The sequence below is a fragment of the Hibiscus syriacus genome, unplaced genomic scaffold (assembly GCF_006381635.1).
Source record: "Hibiscus syriacus cultivar Baekdansim isolate YM2019G1 unplaced genomic scaffold, ASM638163v2 tig00110332_pilon, whole genome shotgun sequence".
Classification (NCBI taxonomy): Eukaryota; Viridiplantae; Streptophyta; class Magnoliopsida; order Malvales; family Malvaceae; genus Hibiscus; species Hibiscus syriacus.
In genome coordinates, this window is record NW_024062688.1 from 7875775 (window position 1) to 7897908 (window position 22134).

Consider the following 22134-nt stretch of genomic DNA (forward strand, 5'->3'; position numbering starts at 1 on the left):
AATCTGAAACCTCTGATTCATGGACATGGTTTATGGGGCATCTTAGGGATTGCATAGGTCCTATTAGCAATCTGACAATCATATCCGATAGGGCAAACTCAATTGACAACGCTGTTAGAAGGTGTTTCCCAGATGCTTTTCATGGACTTTGTGGTGTTCATTTGTATAGAAATCTAAATCAAGGTCTGCTGGTATAAAAAGCACAAATGGACATACTGGAAGGCTGTAAAAGCTTATCGGGAAGTGGATTTCAATAAGCATATAAATTGTTAAGACGTGTTTTGCCTCAGTGTGCTCAAACACTAGAAGATGTCGGGTTTGAAAGATGGTCAAGAGTACATCAACTTGGAGCAAGATATGGTTTCATGACGTCTAATAGTGCAGAATCAATCAACGCTCTAAGTCGTCATTCCCGGAAATTACCCATTACTATGTAATGGAGTTTTTTCGAGCATCTATTCAACAGTGGTACTACAAGAAAAGAAACCATGCAGGTATTATTTCTTTGAATTCGTACTTATCATATTTATATATTTACTAAGTATTGTTTATTTAAATTTACAGGAACATTGGAACATCGTGTTACACCATGGACTGAAAAAAAGATAACGAAACGTGTGTGAAGTCAACGTCATGGAGAGTTGAACCATGTTCAAACACTTTGTTTCAAGTACTGGATAATAACTTAAATGGGCTAGTCGATCTAAATGCAAAGACGTGTAGTTGTATGAAATGGCAAACATCTGGTTATCCGTGTGGCCATGTTATAAAAGTTGCTCTTCATTTAAACCAAGATGATTCAAGCGCATACGCTATGGATTGCTACACTACAGAAGTTTATCGACAGACTTATGCCGAGATTGTCTACCCTATTCCACATCCTTCTGAGTGGGACATACCAGATGACTTACAAACAGTTTTGCCACCAGCCATGGACAGAAGGCTACCTGGCCGACCAAAAAGTCACGATCGTATACCGTCTAAGGTGAAGAGAAGAAGAGATCGACATGTAGTCGGTGCAAGGAAAGTGGTCATACAAGGTTGACATGTGATCACCAGTGCCATCAAATCATCTTTTCCTCTACCAAAATATGGATCCTCATCAAAATCACAATTGGCTTCACCTTTTGGGACTGTTAACTTAGGTGATTTTTAAATGCAAACGTTGTATTATGTGGATTTTATGTGTGAACTTTTAACATTTTCAGTTGAATTAATGACTCAGGCCAACCATTTTGACTTAACCAACTCTTGTTATTCAGTTGTTATCACTATTAGGCATGCATTTGACTATCGCAACACGGAAATTACAATCGCAACGAGAGAATCGCAATGCGAAATGAAAATCCCAACATGAAAATCGCAATGCGGAAATGAAATCGCAATGCGAAATGAAAATCGCAATGCGAAATGAAAATCGCAACGAGAGAATCGCAATGCGAAATGAAAATCGCAATGCGAATGAAAATCGCAACGAGAGAATCGCAATGCGAAATTAAAATCGCATTGCGATTCTCCCGTTGCGATTTTCATTTCCGCATTGCGATTTTCATTTCGCATTGCGATTCTCTCGTTGCGATTTTCATTTCGCATTGCGATTTTCATTTCGCATTGCGATAGTCAATTTTGCCTTCAACATAATGCAGATTGAAATCAACAAAATCAACCATTACATTTCAATCAATTAAACAAGCACAAATAAGAATTATATTCGCATCAATTACACAAATCAACTTTTACAAATCATCTTTTACAAATCAATTAAACAATCAAAAATAAGCAATAATTCTTATTTCCGATCATCTACTATTGAATCAACTTTTACAAATCAATTAAACAATCAAAAAACAATCAATTAAACTATTGAATCAACTTTTGCAGCCATACATCATTTTCACGCAGTTCACTTCTGAGATTAACCTGCAGAAACCAAACATTTGCTCAAACAACACTTTCTACACATCTAAAACCTACAAACAGCAAATTATTGAATTCTAGGTACTTAACCAAACATTTTCAAACCAAAAGTATATAAACTTACCAATTGTTTATGGACATTTTTATAACGCGGATGCAGGTAGGCAGCGTCTCGTATATATCGATTTAGCCATATAATGCCGAAACCACAAGCCTACTGCAGCTCTATCTCTATCGGTGGGAGGTAGATACTTGATGCTTCCCGTCGTCAAACGCTCCAACGCCAAGCATACGAGAGGACCACAATCTCCTCTGGCTCCGCTCGTTTGTTGTGGCGCGGTCTCGTCTCTAATACTGTAATATTGAGCTTCTTTGGCTTCTTGTTTCCAGAACGAGTCCAATAATTGATCGCATCCAAGAATTTAGCCAAATGAGAGCTCCATCCCTTAATAACATCTCTTAAATCAGCCAATGATATGTAATTTATCATGCTGTCATACACTATTGTCTTAAGGGATGGGAGCTGAAGCTCGAAGAGAATCCAATGTTTACGTTCCAAAACAGGGATAAACACCTGCAATCATAAGTAATAATTCATTTATTTGCGCACTTATTTCATAAAACCTTTAAACTCAATCTAAAATAATACTACCTTATCGACCTCCCACCATGCAGGATAAAGTTTAGCTTGTCCATTGCCCAAATCAAATGATTCATCTCGTGCATTCTTCAAGTGAACGGCGTGAAAAGACGTCGGCATAATTGTATATCGTATATTTTTATTTTTCTTAAGTTTTCTTATTATTAAAAGACGTGTCACCCACGCATCGATATGCTGTTTTACAAAAAAAGACATATATTAGTGACTTACATAAATTTAAAAAAAAAAATTAATCAAATTGAAATATAAGAAAAATATAAGACTTACCCCCCCATCGAAATAGCCATTGTCTTCGCCCCTAATAATACGCCCCACAAGACCGATCAAGCAACAAATAGATATCATCGGTGAGCTTGCATATGTCAGTGAAACACCCCTGGCTCTGCTCATGTAGATAAAAATCAACAGCGGTCTTAGCCCAAAGGGTGTTATCCAGAATTGTGTCCGTAGTTGATCCCTCTCCTCTTCAGATACCGGTATGGTACGGCCGGTAACTCATACGAGAGCCAACTTGAATCCATCATGTCCGGCACGTCAGAGGGTTTCTCAAGAAGCCTACATATGACGCCATGTGAATCGGGCTCTTGAATGGTGGGAGGGACCTCTTCAATGATGACAGTGGCCTCTTGAACGGTGGGAGGGGACTCTCGAGGAATGATAGGGGGGCCTCTTCAACGATAGGAGTGGACTCTTGAGGGATGACAGGCGAGTCGGGCTTCTTCTTGCGGTGTCTTCGCACTATTGGGGTGTACGGAGACTTAATAGCACGTGCACGCTGTCTGATGCGTGAACTCCGTCGTGCAAGCATAACCCAACGTAAAGCATCCACTCTATCGGGCCGCTAAATAATTAAATACAAAATCAGTAAATAAACAGACATGATATTTAAACAGTGAAACAAAGACAATATGTTTCAAACTTGCATTGTATTCACCCAAGTCATTATTCTATCATAGTTCACAAAATGCATCAGATAACAAAGAAAAATATGTTTCAAACTAATACCCTGAAGTTAGTATTTGTCTTTGTTTTGTCTATTGGTTGAAGTAATGCAATCCATTCAGTTTCAATTTGCAGAAGAAGAAATAGTTTACTTTCGCAACACGAAACTTAAAATCGCAACGCGAAACCAAAATCGCAACGCGAATGAAAATCGCAACGACAGAATCGCAATGCGAAATGAAAATCGCAACGAAAGAATCGCAACGCGAAATGAAAATCGCAATGCGATTTTGGTTTCGCGTTGCGATCTTGTCGTTGCGATTTTGGTTTCGCGTTGCGATTCTGTCGTTGCGATTTTCATTTCGCGTTGCGATTTTGGTTTCGCGTTGCGATTTTAAGTTTCGTGTTGCGAAAGTAAACTATTTCTTCTTCTGCAAATTGAAACTTGAATGGATTGCATTACTTCAACCAAAAGACAAAACAAAGACAAATACTATTTCACAGTGTTAAAGAATACACAGTTTAGCAGAATTGGCAGCAACCGAACAAATTCACTTTCAACCAAAAGACAAAACAAAGACAAATACTATTTCACAGTGTTAAAGAATACACAGTTTAGCAGAATTGGCAGCAACCGAACAAATTTACTTTCAACCAAAAGACAAAACAAAGACAAATACTATTTCACAGTGTTAAAGAATACACAGTTTAGCAGAATTGGCAGCAACCGAACAAATTTACTTTCAACCAAAAGACAAAACAAGACAAATACTATTTCACAGTGTTAAAGAATACACAGTTTAGCAGAATTGGCAGCAACCGAACAAATTTACTTTCAACCAAAAGACAAAACAAAGACAAATACTATTTCACAGTGTTAAAGAATACACAGTTTAGCATAATTGGCAGCAACCGAACAAATTTACTTTCAACCAAAAGACAAACAAAGACAAATACTATTTCACAGTGTTAAAGAATACACAGTTTAGCAGAATTGGCAGCAACCGAATAAATTTACTAAGCAATCTAAGTGAAATGGCTAATCTAAGTGAAATTACGAGTAAATTTATCATTAAGTTAAATATGGAAAATCTTAAACTTACCTCGTTGCGTAGAGTATGAACCTCATTCTGCAACGATACTATCATCTCACGTAAGCGGCAACCTCACCACGTAAAGTTGACACCTCCACACGCCATGCACCATCGTTATCGCGTAGAGTACCGATCTCCTCACGCAAGGCATTGACCTCATCACGTAACTCCCTTGACTCATCCCGTTGAGGTGGAGGTGGAGAACAGGGAGATAGGAGTCGTGGCATCTTTGTCGGTCGCCTATCATGAGGTGATGGTGGAGAAGAGGCTCGATGATGTGACGGGATAGGTGATGGCTCTCGTTCTAGAGGTGTATAGTCGGTCGATCGGGTGATGGCTCTAGGTGAGGTGATGGCTCTCGAATTGGAGGAAGTGGATGCTGCTCATCATCCGTGCCATCAAAAAAACTCTGACTAGCTTGCCACCAATCAGTGGCAAGCTCTTCCTCCGTGGGTGTCAGTCTTTGTAATGGAATGTTGGCCTCCTAAAATATAAAAACTCAAACAAAGTTAAACGTCTACTATTAATAACTTGTTTATATATTATATGAAAGTATTTGTGTTAACTTACATTATTTATTGTCGCATATGGTATTAAGTCTTCCCAATCCAACAGAGTTTTCCTCTTCCAGGAAATAGCCCTGGAATATCATTTGACGTTTTTATTGCATATGTACGCATGCTGGGGAAAGCCTCGAATATCCAAATCTACAAACAATATAATACAAAATTAGTAATTGTTAAATAATTAATTATAATTTTAGAAACATTATATAGAAATTCTTACCTTAAAGGCCCAAACAAAGCCTAACAAAGTGTATTTGGACCCATCGCCCCGCAAACTTTTGCGGTCATCAAAGGCAGACGACAACTTAGTCCAGGTAGCTTTCCATATATACGAACCCCACGGAAACAGATTCCATGCATTCAGGTCCTCTACCAATATTATTAGCTCCCGATGAATAGGTTGTCTGGCCTCTCTGCCTAAAAGCCGGCATACACAGTAGTAGAAGGCATACTCGGACAACATCGACGTCATCCATCCGAGTGAAACCAGCTTTCTTATTAAACAATTTCTTCAGGTCGTCGACATGTAGGTTCGGCTTCTCCATTGACTCATCTGGAAAAACCCGGGATAACCATGATGGGCGGCGATATGACGAGTGTACCGGCCTACATCATCGTGTCCGAATCGTAGACCAGTGATTAAGCAGAACTCCTTCCGCCCAAAACAAGTATACGCTGGTGGAAAATGAAACCATATCTCTTCCTCACCACGTTGTATACTGTCGGTAGATTTGATGTCATGGTCTGAAGCCACAAATGGGTCAAATTAGCATCTCCACCCGGATGCTGTACTCTCAGCCATGGCCCGAAGCAGGTTTCCTCAAACAATTGTCTTTGAGCAGGTGAAAGCTTCGAAGCAATTGTAGTGGCCAGGCTGACTTTATTTCTCAAGGTCAATTGAGCCGAAAAAATTTCTACAAAAACAATAAACATACCAAGTTAGATATACCAAAAACTACACTGTGAAGATATACCAAAAACAATAAACATAAAAAGTAGTAGTTTATTCTTGAAACTAAAATTTGCAACACTGTTTTGTCTTTTGGTTGAAATGAAAATCGCAACGAGAATCGCAACGCGAAATGAAAACCGCAACTAGAGAATCGCACGCGAAATGAAAATCGCAACGAGAGAATCGCAACGCGAAATGAAAATCGCAATGCGATTTTGGTTTCGCGTTGCAATTCTCTAGTTGCGATTTTCATTTCGCGTTGCGATTCTCTCGTTGCGATTTTCATTTCTCTCGTTGCGACAGTCATTCTCTCGTTGCGATTTTCATTTATCTCGTTGCGACTCTTCTGCAAATTGAAACTTGAATGGATTGCATTACTTCAACCAAAAGACAGAACAAAGACAAAGACAAATACTAACTTGAAAATCGCAACGAGAGAATAGCAACGCGAAATGAAAATCGCAACGACAGAATCGTAACGCGAAATGAAATCTAAGTGAAATGGTTAATCTATTATTGAAATGACCAGTAAACTTATCATCAGTTTCAATATGAAAAACCTACAATAATGCAAACATTTCAAAATAAAAATAATTAAAAAAACTAACCCTCGGAGGTTGATTTTCCATTTCTGAATATTGTGAGGGATTTCTGACCGTGAATGGTTGTGAGAGATTTCGCCGGAGATGGGGACGGAAATCTTCGGAGATGGGGACGGATTTCTTCGCCGTAGAGTGAGAGATGGAGATGGGACTGAGTTGTGATTTTAGGTTTTAGGTTATGAGTTGCGATTACGGGATTTTGTCTTAATATTGGTTTTTGTAATTTGAAAATAAAATACGCGTAGCGATTATAATGGCGCTTTAAATATCGCGTTGCGATTTACGGATACGCGTTGCGATTTTATGTATTATCGTTGCGATTTACGGATACGCGTTGCGATATACGGATACACGTTGCGATTTACGGATACGCGTTGCGATTTATGTGTTCGCGTTGTGATTTTCATATTCGCGTTGCGATTTTGGAAAATCGCAATGCGAATTTGTACTATCGCATTGCGATTTTCAAGAATCGCGTTGCGATTTTGGAAACTGATTTGCGATTCTGGGGATCGCGTTGCGATTTTTATTTCGTGTTGCGATTTTTATTTCGCGTTGCGATTTTGTTGGTCATTTTGGCAAATCCAAAAAAAGTTGGTTAAAATCGTATATTATAACTTTTTTTTGGTCACTGAGGCGATTTTCTCTTTTTTATATGTCATATACATATATCTCACAAAGTTAATGACTCAACCCAAACTTAAAAAGTCAATTCGCTAATTATTAAAAGTTTGAATTATTCAAATTTTATTTTATAATTAGACTCAAATTTAATTTATTAAATTATGAATCGAGTAAAAATTTATAACTTGGTCAATAAAAAAATTGATTTCTTGGAGTCTAGTTTTGGTGACCCCGAATTGAAGGGGGTTTGGTTTGGTTTCAACTTTCAGACAAAAAAAGAGAAAGGGCAATTGGTGAAGAAAGCACGTGAATAATGTTAGAGATTAATGTTATAAAAAGGACATTTGAATGGAACAATTCAATTGGTTTAAAGTTAACCAAGTTCAGAAAAAGAAACGTGCTTGATGCTCGCTCAACAAGACTCGGACATCCAAAGGTTAAAAATAACAATAACATGTCTTAACAGTAACGCGAATCCGCAGCCTCACATTCGTCCATGCCTTTCTCATTTGTCACTTGTTTTTTTAGTTACCTCCATCTGTTTCTCTGAGTTGGAAAAAAAGAAAGAAAGAAAATTGAAGTTGTGAAAATATACAAGTAAAATGGCGGAAGTAGTGGAACCAAATCGTATACTTCTGTTAACCCTTTTGTCGACCTTGCTGGTTACTTCCGGCATCGCTCATAACACGGACGGTGGCAATGCCGAAGGGGTTGACGATATGGCCGGAAGTAACGTGCCGAAGGAGGTTACCTATGATGGAAGGTCTTTGAAGATTAATGGCAAAAGGGCTCTTCTCTTTTCAGGCTCCTTTCATTACCCTCGCAGAACAACAGATGTATGCATCTGTTACTTTTGATTTGATTTGATTTGATGCAGTCAGTATTAATTTGTTGTTGTTGTTCAGATTTGGTTCAGGTCTGGCCCGATCTCCTCCGGAAATCGAAAGAGGGAGGCCTGAACACGATCGAGACTTATACTTTCTGGAATGGTCATGAGCCGGTTCAGGGGCAGTACGACTTTGAAGGACGATTTGACTTGGTTAAGTTCATGCAGTTGGTTCGTCAACATAAAATGTATGCAGTCCTTAGAGTTGGCCCCTTCATCCAGGCTGAGTGGAACCATGGGTAAACACTCCTATTTGTTATTAAATCATTGAATCTTATATCAGCTTTAATTTCATTTTCTCAACATTCAGAGGATTGCCATATTGGTTAAGAGAAGTCCCTAACATTGTGTTTTGTTCTGATAACGAACCGTTCAAGGTAATCTGTCTTCTTCTCCAACCAATCTAGGATGAACATTGTATATAGGGTTTCACTCGATTAATGGTTTACTCTTTTGCAGTACCACATGAAAAGGTTTGTTATGATGATCGTCGACAAACTGAAGCAAGCCAAGTTGTTTGCTCCACAAGGAGGCCCTATTATCTTATCACAGATTGAGAATGAATATAAAACTATTCAATTAGCATACAGAGAACGTGGAGACAGTTATATTCGGTGGGCAGCAAAGATGGCCCTTAGCTTGGATGTCAAAGTCCCATGGATCATGTGCAAGCAAACTGATGCACCGGATCCGATCGTAAGTTAATAGACATAAGTTACTGTTTTTGATTGCTCAAAAGATGCTGAACATCAGTTTGTATCGAAAATACTGTTACGTTCATTGTTTTTCAGATCAATACGTGCAACGGAAGGCACTGTGGAGATACTTTCACGGGTCCAAATGGTGAATGGTCCCAACAAGCCTACACTGTGGACTGAGAACTGTACTGCACAATAAGTATTTGATTATTGACCATGTTCACTCTCCCTTTACGTAGGCTGATGCCGTGGCCCTGTTTTTGATGTGGAATTTTAACGATTCAGGTTTAGAGTATTCGGAGATCCACCGTCTCAAAGATCAGCGGAGGATTTGGCATATTCGGTTGCTCGGATCTTCTCGAAAGTGGAACTATGGTCAACTACTAAATGGTTGGAAAGATACTAGACTATGATGTCTGAGTTCAGTTCTTTCAAAATGGCACTCGTTTCAGGCATAGCTCACTGGTGTTTTTTTTGTTTCAAGTACCATGGTGGCACGAATTACGCCAGAACAGCCGCTTCGTTTCTTACAACTCGTTACTATGATGAAGCCCCTCTGGATGAGTTTGGTAGGACTAGGAATAATTCTTAACGGATGATCCTTATATATGATCCTCTATACAGCTACCTTTTACATGTTGTGAATATCGCAGGTCTAATAAAGGAACCGAAGTGGGGTCACCTCAAGGACGTTCATCAGGCTCCAAGGTTGTGCAGGAGGGCTCTATTTTCCGGTTCCCATGTTTTCCAAAAGATGGGTACGGACAATGAGGTAATCATCTTTATAGACCGATAATTCGATATGGATTAAAATGAGTTAAGCTATTGTGCAATGCAGGCTGATGTCTGGGAGCAACACGGAACTGGAATCTGTGCAGCTTTCTTGTCCAACAATAACACCAAGAAGCCACAAATTCTCAATTTCAGGGGTCGGGATTACGACCTTCCGCCTCGCTCCATTACCATCCTCCCCGACTGCAAGACCGAGGTCTACAACAATAAAATGGTGAACTAATTTCCTGATACATCCACTTCTAGTAACACCACAAGTTGTCACCTTTTTCACCCTAGTAAATGTAAATAACTTAATCTTGATTGACAAGCATAGATCACATCACAGCATAACTCAAGAAATTTTGTGAGATCAACAAATGCAAACTAGAACTTTGACTGGGAGATGTACAAAGAAGTCCTTCCTACTGAACGAGGAGCTGTGAATCCGGAGCCAAGGGAGCTTTTTGAGTTGACAAAAGATCAAACTGACTACGCCTGGTAGTCAACTACGTAAGTTCGTAAAAACTTAAAAACACCTAAACAAAATTTACTTCATCTTAATTTGTCAGAGATGGAATGAAATTCTTGATGCAGAATCGAAATGAATCTACGTGACTTACCGATGAAGAAAGGTGTCTTCCCAATTTTTAGGGTTGCAAGTTTTGGCCATGGACTCCATGCCTATATAAATGGCAAATACATAGGTAACTGCAGCTTTCATGGTTAAATTACATGTCACTCAAACTCAGGTGTGAGTGGAGAAATATGTAACATGTATCAAATCTCGGTGTCGATGTTAGGTACTGCTCATGGTAGCAAAGTTGAGAAGGACTTTGTTTTCCAGATACCTGTAAATTTCAAGGAAGGGCCCAACCATATTGCTCTCTTGGGGTATTTAGTAGGACTTCCGGTAAGGCTCGCAACAACTTAAACAAACTTTTGGGGATGGATTGAAATTTACAACAGCTACTGATTATCAATCTCGTTTACTAATCAAGGATAGCGGAGCCAACATGCATAGACGATACGCTGGACCTCGTTCCATCACTATCCTAGGTTTGAACACCGGAACACTTGACATAACATTAAATGGTTGGAGCTATCAGGTATCAGTCAATCAACTTTTAGACTTGGTACGGTAACTTTCTAACCAAGTTAAACTGCAGATAGTCTCTAACAATTTTCAGGTTGGACTTGATGGAGAAAAGAAGAAAATATACACAGAAAAAGGGTCAGAGAAGGTACAATGGACTAAGGCCGATGTATCGGAAGGCCTAACATGGTTCAGGGTAATTCCAGGGGAACTCTTTACGTCTTGAAAACACACAGTATGTTGTGCCCAGAAAAACTGAAACTTAGTTTTGAATAGGGATATTTCGATGCACCAGAAGGGGACAATCAACTTGCTGTAGAGATGACTGGTATGTCCAAAGGCATGGTTTGGATCAATGGCCAAAACATTGGGAGATTTTGGATGTCTTACGTCTCCCCTCTTAAGCAGCCGACTCAATCCGGGTATGCAACAACTGAAAACAAATGTTTGATCAAAATCTGAAAAGATTTGTAACTCATTTCTGCAAAAACCTAATTGATCAGGTACCTAATTCCAAGATCATACCTTCAACCAGAAAAGAATCTCATTGTTATACTGGAAGAAGAGAAGGGTGATCCTTAAGACGTCGAGATACTTCTTGCCCATAGAGATACAATCTGCAGTTTTATAACCGAATATCATCTACCGTCTGTGAGGTTATTCGAGACCAAAGCAGGCCAACTTCGAGCCTTTCAGATTGATTTGAATCCAAGGGTTGAACTTACATGTCCCAACCAGAAACTTATCGTCAACGTCGAATTCGCCAGCTTCGGTGATCCTTTCGGTTCTTGTGGGAACTACATCCTCGGAAATTGCACGTCTCCGGTGTCGAAGCAAGTTGCTGAAAAGGTAATATGTATACCACATCTGCTGTACAGGATTTCTCTGTTTATGTTGGTCACACTGGGAATGTTTCTGTGGGGTTCTTTTTGAACAGTTTTGCTTGCGAAAACCAAGATGCAAGATCCCATTGCACAATGAGGAATTCAAGAAAAATGATGCGTGTCCCGAAAGGAAGAAGGCTTTGGCTGTCCAAGTGAAATGCTCTTCTGAATCCTAGTCGTGGAGCTTTATTTTATTATGCTTCACACAACTTCTTGAGCTAAGCTTAATTCTTTCTTCTTTTCTTGGGGGATCAATTAAGCTCAAATTTTTTTCACTATACAGAGACGATGAATATTTGATTGGACAGTTCAAAATTACTGTTTCACCTTGTCTACGTATTTCGTAAGCTTGAAATCGGATGATATTTAAATTTGTAAAAGAAAACAAAAAGTTACTACATTGTTTAAATTTAGGTAACTCTAATTGTATAAATATAAATTCATTATAGTATTCCTCCCAATAAAAAAGTGATTTAAACTAACCTTAATACGTTAGTGTTGCAGCCTCACTTTTGTAAAACAGAAGTGTGAACACCCACTAATTTCACTAATGAAAATAGTATTTAAAATTCACTAATTGGTGCATGGCAAAGGCACTCACAGAGTATCCCAAAAAGGAACAAAATCTGTACACTCAATACTCTGCCAAACTTCTTCTTCCTTCATGCACTACTACGGTCAACAACTCATTTCACTAATCAATTAAGTATAGAACGAATTTATAATTCAAACTAGAGATTAATGGGACTAAAGCTAAGAATTTAGAACATAAAAATACAATGGAAATGGTCTAAAGAAGCTTCTTCAAAGCTTGAAACCTCCAGAGCCTTCAATTAACTTCACACCATCTTTTGGAGAAGATTGTAAGCTTTTCTTGAAGCTCATGGAGTGTAGATGATGATTCTTATCTCCTTCAACAACGGATGGTTTCCTAGAATGAAAAAGATGTTAACTTGATGCTTAATCACAGGGTTTTTGGATGAGAAAGATGTTACCTTGAAGGAGAAAGGATGATATCACGAAAATCTGTTTTTTGTGCCCCTTTCTCCACAAGTACAAACAACCAAAATGAAGAGTACAGGCAACATGTGAAATTTGAACTCAATTGACCATCGGCAATGGCGAAGAACGACGTTCAGTTGACAAATATAATCGGCGACGAGTGACAGCGATCCGTCGAAGCTCTAAAGAGAAGTCATGGCTTCTCTCTATATAATTTCGGTGAGAAGAGTGCAAAATGAATAAGAACCAATTTTTTTATTTTTATACCAGCTCGGCGGATCGGGTTTAACCCGATGTAGATTCTCACTATTTTAAGACTTTGGGGGTAAATTCTTTTTACGATCCATTTGATTTTGACATTTAATTCAATTTAATCCCTCTTTTACATTTTTATTATTTAGGTCATTTAAGTTCTGTTTGGTCAATTAGTCCAGTATTACAGTTTTATTTATTTATTTTCATTTTTTTGAAGTAAGTTGGTGCATTTATGATTTATTCACTTTAGTCTTTATATCTTATATTATATATGAATTATTTTCCATATTAATACATTTTATTATTTATTATACTTATAGGCATTTTTATTTATGATTAATAAGCAAAATTAATTCTTAGGGATCATTAATTCATAATTTTTCCTTACTAAGACATCAACATAATCAACCAGATTTTAAAAATACTTTGTGAGATACTAATCTTTATTCGCACGCAACCGATTCCCTAATCAACTTTCTAGGTTAGTAGACTATAATTTATTATTTTAATTTTATTAAAATTACAAACTTTTAAGTAATTCAATCACATTGTCATGATCCAGGAGGCAAGATTGGAGACTGATGAGAAGAAACGGGGAAACAAATTACAGGCTGATGAGGAGAAAGGGGGGAACACGGGGAAATTGGAGATTATGTTTGGGAAATTAGATAAGGAGTACAATGATGGGGCTAAGATGTTACCTGATGAGAAGAGGGTCGTGCGTGGACTGCTGAAGCAAGAGACCAAGTGCTTATTGGACCAGGAGATGACGAGCCCAATTACCTACAGCCAACAAAAGACAACAGAAACGGTTAAGGGAATATAAGTTGTTAGAGAAATGATACAGCTGGCAATCTGTTAGTAAATAATTCCTATAAAAATTCAGTTGTAATGAGATGGAAATTATGAATGAAATTATGATGAATTCTGTTTTCTTTACTTTATTTTCTCTATCTTCTTAAATTTTTTCTTATTTTGTGAGTGTTTCATCACAATTGGTATTTAGAGCAAGGTCATTTTGATCCAAAAATACTAAAAAAAAATTTCAAGCTAGGTAAGGCACGGAAATTACAGTAGATGGCACACAATGATCAGCCGCCGGTCATTCCTGCTGATCCAGCAGAGTCTTCTGAGGTGGAGCCAGTTCCAACTTGGTGGCTTAATCAACAGAGTAATTGGGAGCAGCGGATGCAACTACTGGAGGCCACAACAACTGACACGAAGAACATGCTTCAGCAACTTTTAGGGTTAATGCAGAAGGCTGGGACTGAATCTGGGCAATCTACTTGTCGAAACGATTTTTTTTTAGGTGTGAGAAAAGGGTGAGATTTTAAAAACCACATTAATTTTTAATTATCTCTTTTAATTTAAAAACAAATGCGATTTAAAAGACCTCTCGTTTCGAAAATTTTTGGATTTCCTTTATGATAAAAAAAACGGTTCAAAGAGTCGCCACCAATCTTTGATTAGGGTGTGATTGGGCACCCAAAAATGCTTCGTCATTTTAAATAAAAATTAATTTTAATTAAAACAACAAATTGAGGTCTGCGTTACCAAAATCTGAGTTCGGGAGTCGGTTACGTGTGGGGAAGGATTAGCACCCCCACAACGCCCTAAATCGGTACCTAATCGATTAATTAACGTTTTTGCAATGAACTTTACAAATTCGAATTTAATTTGATTTTTGATCCCATAAAATAAAATGTAAATTTAAAACATTCAAAAACACTAAAATAAATTAAATTAAAATTACCAAGTCATTTTAGAAAGATAAAGAATGTTCGATTATTTACAAATATCGAGACCAGATCTTAAAGATATAACAACCTTTTCTCGATATATTTAAATAAACGAACATTTCTTTTTCTCTCGATCCCAAATTTTAGTGTGATGGATCAATTTTTAGGTTTCACTCTCGGGATACACTTTTAATTTAAAATTGTCGAAAGTGGATCTCTAATCAGTTAAGACAACCCACTTAAAACAATTTTAAATTAAAAGGGTATTACCCTTAAATCAATTATGTAACGATGTCGAATTGTACACATGAGGCTAACGTGCAAATCATACAAAAGGATGTCATGCAAAAACTAATCATATAATGGCACACATTCGAATAACTATCTTAGTCTAAAGTAAAATATGTACATTCACTAAAATAACATCAATTGCTATATATAAAAAACCTATTGTCAATAACAACAATCTCGTCTTCAATACTGACATGGGAATTAAAATAACAGAAAACTAAAACTAAGCATACAAAATAGAAATTAAACACTAAACTCAACAAGCATACTAAGTAACTAAATTGTCATATATAAAAATTACAAGCTAGATGCGAAGACAAACAAACAAAAGAAGAGTAACACACTGGGTACTAAATTAGAATATGCATAAACAAAGAGAACAGAATTAGGAAAACACAAAAGACTCGTTACAGGACTAAAATAAAAGAGCACAAAACAACAGGCCACAAATATCAACAACACAAAATATGACTTAACTAACGAAATGGCTAAAATGCAACAAACATAAAGGTTAAGAGCCAAATTCAAAATGTACACAACACCAGGACGCCTGCGTGATTAACCCTCTCTTAGGCGCAGGTCCTAAACGGTGCCGTTTAGGAGACTGAATATATTAGGAACCTTAGGCTTAGTTTTAACCTAATTTTCATTCTAAACTCAGCCTCACTTTAATAAACTCTCAGCCGTTCTCCCCTTCTTCTTCCTCACTCTCTCGACAGAACTCTCTCCCTCTCATGGAGTCACTCATCTCACACAAGACCAAAGCTCCATTAATCCGACGAAAACCCAACCCAGCAAGGTAAGGAACTAACCCTTTTATTTCTGTTTTTTTACATATTTAAAACCCAATAGATGAGAACTAACCTAAATAAGTAATGGACAAAGATTCAAGTAAATCACAGAAATTTCGCCCAACTACAACAACAGTACGAATAACATTAATACCGACGGCGTTCTAACAAAACAAGGTAAATCCCTCTTATAATTATTTTGAAAATAAAAAGAGCATGTTGTGAAATAGATGAAAAAGAGGGTAAAGAATAACCTTCTTGATTGGTTTTTTTTTATTACCAAAAACAAATAGAAAGCTTTCCTTGCTTTGTTTACAATTTCTCAGTTATGTCCTGTAAAGCACGAATGGAGACCTCTTTTCTGCTTCTGTTTTCTCAGTTCAATGTTGATGTCTCTCGGCTCTCCTTTTTTCGTCTCCCTTTTTTGGTTTTTTCGTTGGTTTCTTTCTTTAATGGTCTCCTTTTCTTTCTTTTTCATTGTGTTTTGTCCTGTAAAGCACGAATGGAGACCAGTAGTTACTAAAAAAAACTGACCTCCCTCTTTCTTTTTTAGTGGTTAAATGTCCCACGTTTTTGGTAGTTATTTCCCCACTATCTCTCTTTTTTTTCTGGTTTCTAATTTCCCGGACAAATTAAGCATCTACAGCTGCCCCTCTTTGTTCATTGTCGTGTAACGAGAATAGAGCAAAGATCAAAAGATGATTGAATTTGTCTGGTCCTGAGAATGTTACGTCAGGATAAATGAGACTTGAAACATCTTCAAATGACGAGCCTGCTCCCTATTCCTTCAGGAAGTATAAGACTCGAACAATCTTCATAAAACGTGTCTGCTCTCTATTCATTCAGAGAGTATAAGACTTGAACAATCTTTAATAAACGGGTCCGCTCTCTATTCCTTCAGAGAGTATAGAACTCGAAAAATCTTCAATAAACAGGTCCGCTCCCTATTCTTTCAGGGAGTATAGGACTCAATCTTCAACGAACTAGTCCGCTCCCTATTCATTCAGAGAGTATAGGACTCAATCTTCAACGAACTTGTCCGCTCCCTATTCATTCAGAGAGTATAGGACTCAATCTTCAACGAATTTGTCCGCTCCCTATTCATTCAGAGAGTATAGGACTCAATCTTCAACGAACTTGTCCGCTCCCTATTCATTCAGAGAGTATAGGACTCAATCTTCAACGAACTTGTCTGCTCCCTATTCATTCAGAGAGTATAGGACTCAATCTTCAACGAACTTGTCCGCTCCCTATTCCTTCAGAGAGTATAGGACTCAATCTTCAACGAACTTGTCCGCTCCCTATTCCTTCAGAGAGTATAGGACTCAATCTTCAACGAACTTGTCCGCTCCCTATTCCTTCAGAGAGTATAGGACTCAATCTTCAACGAACTTGTCCGCTCCCTATTCCTTCAGAGAGTATAGGACTCAATCTTCAACGAACTTGTCCGCTCCCTATTCATTCAGAGAGTATAGGACTCAATCTTCAACGAACTTGTCCGCTCCCTATTCATTCAGAGAGTATAGGACTCAATCTTCAACGAACTTGTCCGCTCCCTATTCATTCAGAGAGTATAGGACTCAATCTTCAACAAACGAATTTGCTTCACTACTCTTTCGTGAAGGCTTATAGATGATTTGCTTCAAAGATCAAACCTGAAAATCAAACATTATTCATCATGAATGTATATTTGAAAAATATTATACTAAAAAATTTAGAAGTTGAGAAATTTTTTGAAAATCCATCTCCATCGTTAAAACTTGTCTGGAGCCATTGGATATTTGAATCTGCTTTGACTCAATTTTCGTATAAACATCATTCTTGTCAAAATCTCAAGACCAGTTATCTTCATCTCGATGCTTTCATATCTTCAATCTTCAACTATCCCTGGGAAACCTGTAGATATTTAAGCCATCATGCGATTATGAATGCTGCCATGATCCTACTCATGCCTAAAATGTATGCAATTATGCAATTCAATGCGTTTTCTTCTTTGAAGGGACTCTATCTCCTTTTGATTTCGATGGAACTCGGCTTCATCTTGGGCACAGAACGTTTGACCAGTTCACCCCAATTAACAATCTCAATTCCATATCTCTCGGCTTAACATGACCTTGACTCCTTTCTTTCTTGAAACCCGCCAGTATCCATGACCAACTTCTTGATTAATGGTAACCTCATTGGGTCATCTTTTAATGGCTGAGATTTTCTTTGAATTTGAGGATTTTAGTTTCCCATGGCCACACAAGCTTACATGTTTAAACTATTGTCAACTTCAGAATACCTGCATTTTCCAAAACCTTTTGCACAATAATACAAAATGATCTCATGTACTTCAAGTTAAGCCATATGTTTTAACCTTTCAAAATAAGATGTTTGCAAAAGGGAAATTATCAAGAAAAGACATCTCTTTATTTGTATAAATACAGAGAATTTTAGGCAACTAAATGGCAAACTTTTAACTGGAAACAGTAAAAGAACAAAAGAGTAGGCGTCTTCAAATATCAATAATGCAAATGCTTTTAAACTGGCACGCCGTTAGAATGTCTCGAGTGTAGCTTCTGTCAAAAGGATCTCCAAAATTGTGATGCTTACGAGTATGAAGCTACTTCTAAACTCCCAAATCTCTATCATTGGATGCCCTAAACCAGTATTGAATCTCATATGCATTCAATTTCTCTTCTGGTTGTTTTCATCGAGACTCATTAATCTTTAGTCTCATCCTTGATCACCAACTGTCATTGTTACTATCCATATTAGGAGCTCTTTCCACTTCCAAAATTGATTCAGAACCTCCACCATGCGCGAATTCTGAATTTCAAATTCAACTCAAGTCGCCTTTTGCGGGTTTTCAACTTGAGACCTCATTTGGTTCCAAGACGCCCTTTTCGGGTTTTCATCTTGAACCCTCCTTTTATTTATCTTTTTTCATTTTTCTCTTTTCCTTCCTTTTTCCATTTTTTCTCTTCTTTTTTCTTTTCGTTTTTTCCATCATTTTTTCTTTTTTCTCATTTTTTCTTCTTTTCTCTTTTATTTCTTCTTCAAGCAAAATATCTCTTAACAGCATCGGAATTCACTGGATATGGTAATTCTGATCCGTCCATTTCAGTTAGGACTAAAGCTCCCCCAGAAAAGGCCTTCTTGACAACATAAGGTCCTTCCCAATTGGGCATCATATTTGAATGCTCGCTCATCTTAAATGCCGCTGCCAGTGTGGCAAGGCATCTGCCATTTGATTTTCTTCTCTGGGGAGGTAATTGAAAGTTACTTCTTCAAATTCTTCAACAAGCTCCATAACCAATTTACGGTATTCTACAAGCTTGGAATCTTTTGTCTCCCATTCTCCTCTGAGCTGGTATATTACCAAAGCTGAATCTCCATACACCTTGAGCATTTTTACTTTGCGTTCAACAGCAGCTCTAAGTCCCAGAACACAAGCTTCATACTCAGCCATATTGTTAGTACAATCAAAATTAAGCCGACTGGTAAAAGGATAATGCTCTCCCTCTGGTGAGACCAAAATTGCCCCGATTCCATGTCCCAAGGCATTTGAAGCACCATCAAAGTTCAACTTCCAATATTTGCTAGTGGATGCCACTGCTTCTTCTACCGAAATAGCCATTAAATCTTCATCTGGGAAATCAAAGCTCAACGACTCATATTCTTCCGAAGCTCTGCTTGCAATGAATTCCGCTATAGCACTTCCTTTAATTGCCGTCTGGTTTACATACTGGATGTCAAATTCGGACAATAAGATCTGCCAACGAGCTAATCTTCCAGATAATGCAGGCACACCCATTAGATATTTCAAGGGATCAAGCTTGGATATAAGCCAAGTAGTATGATACAACATATATTGCCTAAGCCTTCGGGTAGCCCATACTAAAGCGCAACACAACTTTTCAATGGGTGAGTATCTTGTCTCACATTCAGTGAACTTCTTGCTGAGATAATAGATAGCCCTTTCTTTCTTCTCAGTTTGGTCACGTTGCCCCAGCACACACCCCATTGAATTTTCATAAACTGACAAATAAAGAATCAAGGGTTTGCCTGAGATGGGTGGCGCTAAAATTGGAGTGCTCGACAAATATCTCTTCACTGCTTCAAAAGCTCTTTGACAATCCTCACTCCATTCTCCTGAGTTATTCTTGCGAAGAAGGCGGAATATGGGATCACACTTTTCTGTCAGCTGTGAAATAAACCGAGCTATATAATTTAATCTCCCCAAAAATCCTCTGACTTCTTTTTGTGTTCGTGGGGCTGGCAAGTCTTGAATAGCCTTTACTTTATCTGGGTCTATTTCAATTCCTTTTTGGCTTACTACGAAACCCAACAACTTTCCAGATGTCACCCCAAAAGTACATTTATTTGGATTGAGTTTTAACTGGCATCTTCTTAGTCTTTTAAAAAGCTTTCTCAAATTCACAATATGTTCTTCCTCTGTCTTGGCTTTGACAATCATATCATCGACATAAACTTCTATCTCTTTATGCATCATGTCGTGAAATAACGTCACCATGGCCCTTTGATATGTTGCTCCTGCATTCTTCAGTCCAAACGGCATTACTTTATAACAAAATGTTCCCCACATGGTAACGAATGTTGTTTTTTCCATATCCTCAGGGTTCATCTTAATTTGATTATAGCCAGAGAAACCATCCATAAAAGAGAACAAAGAATTTCCAGCAGTATTATCCACTAGAGTGTCTATATGTGGCAAAGGAAAATTATCTTTTGGACTAGCTCGGTTGAGATCCCTGTAGTCAACACACATTCGAACTTTCCCATCCTTCTTCGGTACTGGGACAATATTAGCTACCCATTCAGGATATTTAGCCACTTTAAGAAACCCGGCATCAAATTGTTTCTTCACTTCCTCTTTAATCTTAAGCAGCATCTCAGGTCTCATTCTTCTCAGTTTTTGCTGTACCGGTTTACATTCAGGTTTTATTGGCAATTTGTGAACAACCAGTTCTGTATCTAAACCCGGCATATCTTCGTATGACCAAGCAAACACATTCTTGTATTCTTGAAGCAATTTTATCAAATCTTGTCGACCTCCAACTGACAGAGTGGTACCAATCTTTATTTCTCTCTTATCCTCATCTGTCCCCAAATTCAAAATCTCAGTAGACTCTTTATGAGGCAGAATCTGCTTATCTTCATTCTCCACCATTTTCAGCAATTCAGAAGGTAATTCACATCCCTCATCATCATCACAATCTTCGATCTCCCCTTGACATATAGGCTTTTCGAAATCAATCTCCGGGTCAGAGTCATTAGCATTCATATTATTGATATCTGAGCTCCTGAAAAAATAATGAAAGAGAAGATATATATACATATATACATATGGGAGGATCTTTTCCCATATAAATAAATAGAAAGAAATAAATACATACATATATACAACAAAGAATGAATGAATGAATGAAATGAATGGGAAAATGTTTGCCATTTGGAACTAACAGAATGCATCTTTTATTGAAAGCAAGAAAAAACAAACAGCTTAACCCTTTACATAAAATCACCTATTGCCCCAGGGTATGAACAACAGGGAGAAAGTTCCAGTGCATTACTCTGTAAAAGATTTGTAAACTACAGGCAGTTCTTCCGCGGTCCAATTGTTCAACACAAAGCCCGGTGGTGCAGGATAAATGCTCATAGCTCTCATTTCCTCGGATTCATCATCAGTTATAACGTGAATGCCTAAATCTCCCAAGGCATCCTCAACCATCACCTCAGTGTTCCTTGAATTCCCTTGAAACATATGCCCTCCAGACATGAAAATGCTACTCAACGGCGGGAAGGTCATGGGTTCCCAGCTAAGGTCTTCACCAGCCAATTTGGCCTTTCTGATTTCTTGGACCTTCTTAATTCCCCTCATCTTATCTCTTGAAGTTGGCTGATATCCCAAACCAAATCGATCTTTTTTAGTAATAGGGCATATGGGATTCACCGGTCCTTGCAACTGTCGGCCTAAACCCTTTCCAACTTTTGCTCCTCTTCCAAGAGTCAATTTAAGCCCCATCTTGGTACAATTTGACAATCGAGGCTTTGGTATCTTCTTGCCTTCGGCCACAAACGTAGCATTGACAAACTCCAACGATCTGAAAGAACACTCGATGGCTTGCTCATCAACTTCAATATACGGAGCAGTAGTAGAAACAGAAGCAATAATGTCCTCTTCAGCATGAATACATACCAACCTTCCATCAATCACAAATTTCAGCCTCTGGTGTAATGTGGACGGAACTGCACCGGCCTGATGAATCCAAGGCCTTCCCAACAAACAATTGTACGTAGGCATAATGTACATTACGAGAAATTCTACTTCATAAGTTGCTGGACCAATATTCAGAG

At 38.0% G+C, this 22134-nt stretch overlaps 1 pseudogene; it reads left to right on the forward strand.

Annotated features, from left to right (window-relative positions):
* Positions 1-7919: 7919 nt before the first annotated feature.
* LOC120119307 lies at positions 7920-11869 on the forward strand (annotated as a pseudogene).
* Positions 11870-22134: the final 10265 nt, after the last annotated feature.